Genomic DNA, 7,191 nt, shown 5'->3' with positions numbered 1-7,191 from the left:
GTTCTGCTTCTAAGATATTCATTTGCACTTCAACCTGAATGTGATGAACGTGACAATCATCATCATTCCTTATGAACGCGTGCCTGACAACCACTTCCGTTTTACCTTAGATTGAATGAGTATCTCTTAGATCTCTTAATCAGAATCTTCGTGGTGTAAGCTAGATTGATGGCGGCATTCATGAGAATCCGGAAAGTCTAAACCTTGTCTGTGGTATTCCGAGTAGGATTCAGGGATTGAATGACTGTGACGAGCTTCAAACTCGCGAGTGCTGGGCGTAGTGACAGACGCAAAAGGAGGGTGAATCCTATTCCAGCATGATCGGGAACCTCAGATGATTAGCCGTGCTGTGACAGAGCATTCGGACCATTTTCACAAGAGGAGGGGAAGTAACCATTGACAACGGTGATGCCCTTGCATAAAGCCAGCCATGGAAAGGAGTAGGATTGATTGGAAGAAGGCAGCAGGAAAGCAGAGGTTCAGATGAACGAAAGCATCTCTATGCGCTTATCTGAAATTCTCACCAATGATTTACATAAGTGTTTCTATCCTTATTTTCTGTTCAATTAGTATTATTTTCAAAAACTCCATAACTATTTTATATCCACCTGACTGAGATTTACAAGGTGACCATAGCTTGCTTCATACCAACAATCTCTGTGGGATCGACCCTTACTCACGTAAGGTTTATTACTTGGACGACCTAGTGCACTTGCTGGTTAGTTGTATCGAAGTTGTGACAAATTATGAATTGAGATTAGAGCACCAAGTTTTTGGAGCCATTACCAGAGATCACAATTTCGTGCACCAAGTTTTTGGCGCCGTTGTCGGGGATTGTTCGAGTTTGGACAACTGACGGTTCATCTTGTTGCTCAGATTAGGTAATTTTCTTTTTGTTTTATTTTCAAAAAAAAATATATATATATTTTCAAAAATTTTTCAAAAATCTTTCAAAAATTTCTCATCTGTTTTCGAAAATTATTCTAAAATTTTTTAAGAATGAATTCTAGTGTTTCATGAAACATGTTGAAGCCTGGCTGGCTGTAAAGCCATGTCTAATTCTTTTGGATAGGGGCTTCCAACCATCAGCATAGAGGCAAGTTAATTTGATAAGTAATGAGCAGTATATTCTGATGTTACATGCTAAAGCTTGGCTGGCTATTAAGCCATGCCTAACCCTTAGATTGGAGCTTTAGACTAACAAGCAAGATTCCTGGAATTCATAATAAAAGAATTTTGAAATCCTTATTTTTCTTTTTCACACTAATTTTCGAAAAATACAAAAAAAAAAAAAAATTAGAAAATCATAAAAATCAAAAATATTTTGTGTTCCTTGTTTGAGTCTTGAGTCAATTTTTAAGTTTGGTGTCAATTGCATGTTCATCTTGCATTTTTCGAAAAATTCATGCATTCATGGTGTTCTTCATGATCTTCAAGTTGTTCTTGGTAAGTCTTCTTGTTTGATCTTGATGTTTTCTTGTTTTGCATCTTTTCTTGTTTTACATGTGCATTTTTGCATCCATAGAGTCTAAACATGAAAGATTTCTAAGTTTGGTGTCTTGCATGTTTTCTTTGCATATAAAAATTTTCAAAAATAAGTCTTGATGTTCATCATGACATTCAAAGTGTTCTTGGTGTTCATCTTGACATTCATAGCATTCTTGCATGCATTCATTGTTTTGATCCAAAATTTCCATGCATTGAGCATTTTTAGTTTTTCTCTCTCATCATTAAAAATTCAAAAATCAAAGAAATATCTTTCCTTTTCTCTCTCAAAATTTCGAAAATTAGATTTGACTTTTTCAAAAATTTTTAAAATCTAGTTATTTTTATGAGTCAAATCAAATTTTTAAATTAAAAATCTTATCTTTTTCAAAATCTTTTTCAAAAATCAAATCTTTTTCATTTTTCTTATTTATTTTCGAAAATTATAAAAATATTTTTCAAAAATCTTTTTCTTATCTTTATCTCCTAGTTTTCGAAAATAACATCATCAATTAATGTTTTGATTCAAAAATTTCAAGTTTGTTACTTACTTGTTAAGAAAGATTCAAACTTTAAGTTCTAGAATCATATTTTATGATTTCTTGTGAATCAAGTCATTAATTGTGATTTTAACAATCAAATCTTTTTCAAAACTAATTCCAATCATATCTTTTCAAAAATATCTTCTTATCTTATCTTTTTCAAAATCATATCTTTTTCAAAAATTTGATTTTAAAATATCCTTTCTAACTTCTTATCTTCTTATCTTTTCAAAATTGATTTTCAAATTTGTTTCAACTAACTAACTAATTTTTTGTTTGTTTCTTATCTTTTTCAAAACTACCTAACTAACTCTCTCTCTCTAATTTTCGAAAATATCTTCCCTCTTTTTCAAAATTTCTTTTTTTTAATTGACTAATTATTTTATTTTTGATTTTAATTTTCAAAAATTACTAACCTTTTTCAAAAACTATTTTCGAAAATCACTAACTCTTTTTCAAAAAAATAATTTTCGAAAAATTCTCTCTCTCTCTCTCTGTGTTCGAATTTTTTTCTTCTTCTTTTCTTCTACTCACACAGGGACCTCTATACTGTGGTAAAAAGGACCCCTGTTATTATTATTTTTCTGCTCCCTCTTTTTCATATGAGCAGGAGCAAAGACAAGAATATTCTTGTTGAACAGATCCAGAACTTGAAAGGACTCTAAAGAGGAAACTAAGAGAAGCTAAATTACAACAATCCAGAAAGCACCTTTCAGAAATTTTTAAAAAAAAGAGGAGATGGCAGCCGAAAATAATAATAATAATGCAAGGAGGATGCTTGGTGACTTTACTGCACCTAATTCCAATTTACATGGAAGAAGCATCTCCATTCTTGCCATTAGAGCAAACAATTTTGAGCTGAAACCTCAATTAGTTTCTCTGATGAAGCAGAACTGCAAGTTTCATGGACTTCCATCTGAAGATCCTTTTCAGTTCTTAACTGAATTCTTGCAGATCTGTGATACTGTTAAGACTAATGGAGTAGATCCTGAAGTCTACAGGCTCATGCTTTTCCCTTTTGCTGTGAGAGACAGAGCTAGAATATGGTTGGACTCTCAACCTAAGGATAGCCTAAACTCTTGGGATAAGCTGGTCAAGGCTTTCTTAGCCAAGTTCTTTCCTCCTCAAAATCTGAGTAAGCTTAGAGTGGATGTTCAAACCTTTAGACAAAAGGAGGGTGAATCCCTCTATGAAGCTTGGGAGAGATACAAAGGACTGACCAAAAAGTGTCCTTCTGACATGCTTTCAGAATGGACCATCCTGGATATATTCTATGATGGTCTGTCTAAATTAGCTAAGATGTCATTGGATACTTCTGCAGGTGGATCCATTCACCTAAAGAAAACTCATGCAGAAGCTCAAGAACTCATTGACATGGTTGCTAATAACCAGTTCATGTACACTTTTGAGAGGAATCCTGTGAATAATGGGACGCCTATGAAGAAGGGAGTTCTTGAAATTGATACTTTGAATGCCATATTGGCTCAGAATAGAATATTGATTCAGCAAGTCAATATGATTTCTCAGAGTCTGAATGGAATGCAAGCTGCATCCAACAGTACTCAAGAGGCATCTTCTGAAGAAGAAGCTTATGATCCTGAGAACCCTGCAATAGCAGAGGTAAATTACTTAGGTGAACCTTATGGAAACACCTATAATCCATCATGGAGAAATCATCCAAATCTCTCATGGAAGGATCAACAAAAGCCTCAACAAGGCTTTAATAATGGTGGAAGATACAGGTTTAACAATAGTAAACCTTTTCCATCATCCACTCAGCAACTGACAGAGAACTCTGAACAAAATACTTCTAATCTAGCAAACTTAGTCTCTGATCTATCTAAGGCCACTGTGAGTTTCATGAATGAAACAAGGTCCTCCATTAGAAATTTGGAAGCACAAGTGGGCCAGCTGAGTAAAAGGATCACTGAAATCCCTCCTAGTACTCTCCCAAGCAATACAGAAGAAAATCCAAAAGGAGAGTGCAAGGCCATTGAATTGATCACCATGGCCGAACCTGTAAAGTGATGACATGTCACCATGTCATGTTTTTCTATGCTTTTTCATACAAGAAATTTATGATTAGTGCTTAAATATTGCATTTTTTGGTGCTTAAATGGTATATTTCTTTGATCTTTTGATTTGATAAACTTTGTAGAAAATAAGAAGAAAAAGAAGCAAAAAGAGCACAAAATAAGCTAAAAAGAAGAAAAGAGAAATTTTGGGCACACTTTGAAGTTGGAGCACACTTTGGAGGCTTATGCCACACTTTTAAAAGCGTGGCCCAAGACCAAATCAAGAAAGAGAAGCGTGGCCCAAAGGAAGAAAAGCGTGGCTCAAAACAAGGAGCAAGAGCACAAAGCTCTTGCCGAGAGCTTTAGAGCTCTTCTGGAGAGCTTTACTTCAAATAATCAAAAGCCAAGCTCTTGCCAAGAGCTTTTTCGGGCTTCCCTCAAGGAAAATGAGCATTGGAAGCAAATTTTCTCTAAGTTAAAATCTGGGCACTCACAACATGACTATGCCTTCTTCAAAGGGCTATAACTTGAGCTACAAAAGTCTGATTGATGTGCTTCCAGTTGCATTGGAAAGCTGACAGTTAGAGCTTTCCAACGATATATGGCAATCCATATTTGGCATAGAATTGAGGCACGAGTGAAAGGCATCTTTAAGGGCCAAAAACAAGCAAAAAATGAATCAAAGTGCTTCCACCAGGATTCGAAGAAGGATACCAAGGGAAGACACTAGGCGCTACTCTTGTGCCAAGGAAATTTGCTCCACAAAGTGCTCCACCCAAGACTTGAACCAAGGACCTCAAGGACAAGTAAAGCCCTTGCCAAGAGCTTTCAAGCTCTTGCAAAGAGCTTTGTTCTCTTGTCACAAGGAAGGAACGTACGCACACTTTGGCAAGGAAGGGAACCAAAGCTCTTGGCCAAAGCTCTTGCCAAGAGCCGAGCTTTGCCCTGGGAGTAACACCCATGGGCTAAAAATTCAACCAAAATTCCATTTAAATTCAATTCCTCACCAAATTGAATCAAGGCCAACCAAACCCATTTCTCCTCAAATCCAAAGCAAGCAAAGCCCACATCATCACTCAAAGACACAAGAACAAGCTAGAATTAGGATTTTTATTTAATTTGTTTTTCATTTCAATTTCATTTTATTTTGTAAAAAGCCTATATAAGGCATCATTTCCATCTTTGTTAGGGGAGCTCGATTAGAAAAGAGGCTAGCTCCAATAGGGAGTTGTGCACTCTTTAGTTTTTATTTTGCTTTCTTTCTTAGTTTTCTTCTCTGTTTTGAATTTTTGGATTGAGATTGGAAGGAATTCTGTTTTCATTCTCCATCTGCGACTTCTCTTGTTCCTCTTCTGCAATTTACTCTTCCATTTTTATTTTGCAATTGTTCTTGTTGGATCAAGGAAGGATTTGAGATCTAGACTTGTTTTCTAGTCTCTTCCACTCCTGAGATCTTGAACCACTTTTAAATTGCTGTAAATTAAGCACTGCTTTTCTGTCTTTAAAATTCTTCAAAGCATTTCCCTTTTCTGTTTAGATTTGTTGCATGATTTTGCATCTTTTACTTCTCTGTTTGATTGCTATTTACACTTTCCTGTTGAATTTTAATTTCCAGCACCCACTCCCCTTTATATTTCATGCAATTTACATTTCTTGTCATTTAAGATTCTTGCAATTTACATTTCTTGCTCTTTATGTTTCTGTCCAATTTTACTTACTGCACTTTATAATTTCTACACACTTACTTTCTGCAACTTTAAATTCTTTGCACTTTACATTCGTTTCTCAAATTTTCACTCAGTTCACTCAATGTTAGCTTGACTAAACTAATCACCCACTAAAGTTGCTTGATCCATCAATCCCTGTGGGATCGACCTCACTCTAAGTGAGTTTTACTACTTGATACGACCCGGTACACTTGCCGGTAAGTTTTAGGTGTTTTGGAAAATTCGTTTTTCCACAAAAATACCATCATAAAGAAAGGAGAGGACGTGAATCCCAAGGAGGAAGACCTCCTGGGACGTCCAGTGATCAATAAGGAGCTTCCCTCTGAGGAATCAAAGGAATCTGAGGCTCACCTAGAGACCATAGAGATTCCATTAAACCTCCTTATGCCATTCATGAGCTCTGATGAATATTCCTCTTCTGAAGAGAATGAGGATGTTACTGAAGAGCAAGTTACCAAATACCTTGGTGCAATCATGAAGCTGAATGCCAAATTATTTGGCATTGAAACTTGGAAAGATGAACCTCCCTTGTTCACCAATGAACTAAGTGATCTGGATCAACTGACATTGCCTCAGAAGAAACAGGATCCTGGAAAGTTCTTAATACCTTGTACCATAGGCACCATGATCTTTAAAGCTCTGTGTGACCTTGGTTCAGGAATAAATCTCATGCCCCTCTCTGTAATAGAGAAAATGGGAATCTTTGGGGTGCAAGCCACTAAAATCTCATTAGAGATGGCAGACAATTCAAGAAAACAAGCTTATGGACAAGTAGAGGACGTATTAGTAAAGGTTGAAGGCCTTTACATCCTTGCTGATTTCATAGTCCTAGATACTGGGAAGGATGAGGAGGAATTTATCATCCTTGGAAGACCCTTCCTAGCCACAGCAAGAGCTGTGATTGATGTGGACAGAGGAGAATTGATCCTTCAAATAAATAAGGACAAACTTGTGTTTACAACTCAAGGATCTCTCTCTGCATCCATGGAGAGGAAGCATAAAGAGCTTCTCTCAAAGCAGAGTCAAACAAAGCCCCCACAGTCAAACTCTAAGTTTGGTGTTGGGAGGCCACAACCAAACTCTAAGTTTGGTGTCAAACCCCCATATCCAAACTCTAAGTTTGGTGTTGGGAGGTCTCAACAAAGCTCTGCACATCTGTAAGGCTCCATGAGAGCCCACTGTCAAGCTATTGATAATAAAGAAGCGCTTGTTGGGAGGCAACCCAATGTTTATTTATCTAATTTTCATTGTTTTTCATGTTTTATTAGGTTCATGATCATGTGGAGTCACAAAATAAATATAAAAATTGAAAACGGAATCAAAAACAGCAGAAGAAAAATCACACCCTGGAGGAAGATCTTACTGGCGTTTAAACGCGAGTAAGAAGCATGTTTTGGGCGTTCAACGCCAGAACAGAGCATG

General features: G+C 36.3%; 1 non-coding gene across 1 annotated transcript; it reads right to left on the bottom strand.

The window, feature by feature from the left end:
- Window positions 1-3,164: 3,164 nt before the first annotated feature.
- Window positions 3,165-3,272, bottom strand: LOC148571541 (small nucleolar RNA R71). Its single transcript, XR_015880414.1, has one exon. It is a non-coding gene; the product is annotated as a small nucleolar RNA R71 (small nucleolar RNA).
- Between the last annotated feature and the right edge of the window lie 3,919 nt (window positions 3,273-7,191).

Source organism: Arachis ipaensis, chromosome B3 (genome assembly GCF_059453495.1).
Source record: "Arachis ipaensis isolate K30076 ecotype BB chromosome B3, ASM5945349v1, whole genome shotgun sequence".
Taxonomy (NCBI): domain Eukaryota; kingdom Viridiplantae; phylum Streptophyta; class Magnoliopsida; order Fabales; family Fabaceae; genus Arachis; species Arachis ipaensis.
Note: the sequence above shows the minus strand (reverse complement) of the source record. Positions and strands in the feature narration are given on the sequence as shown.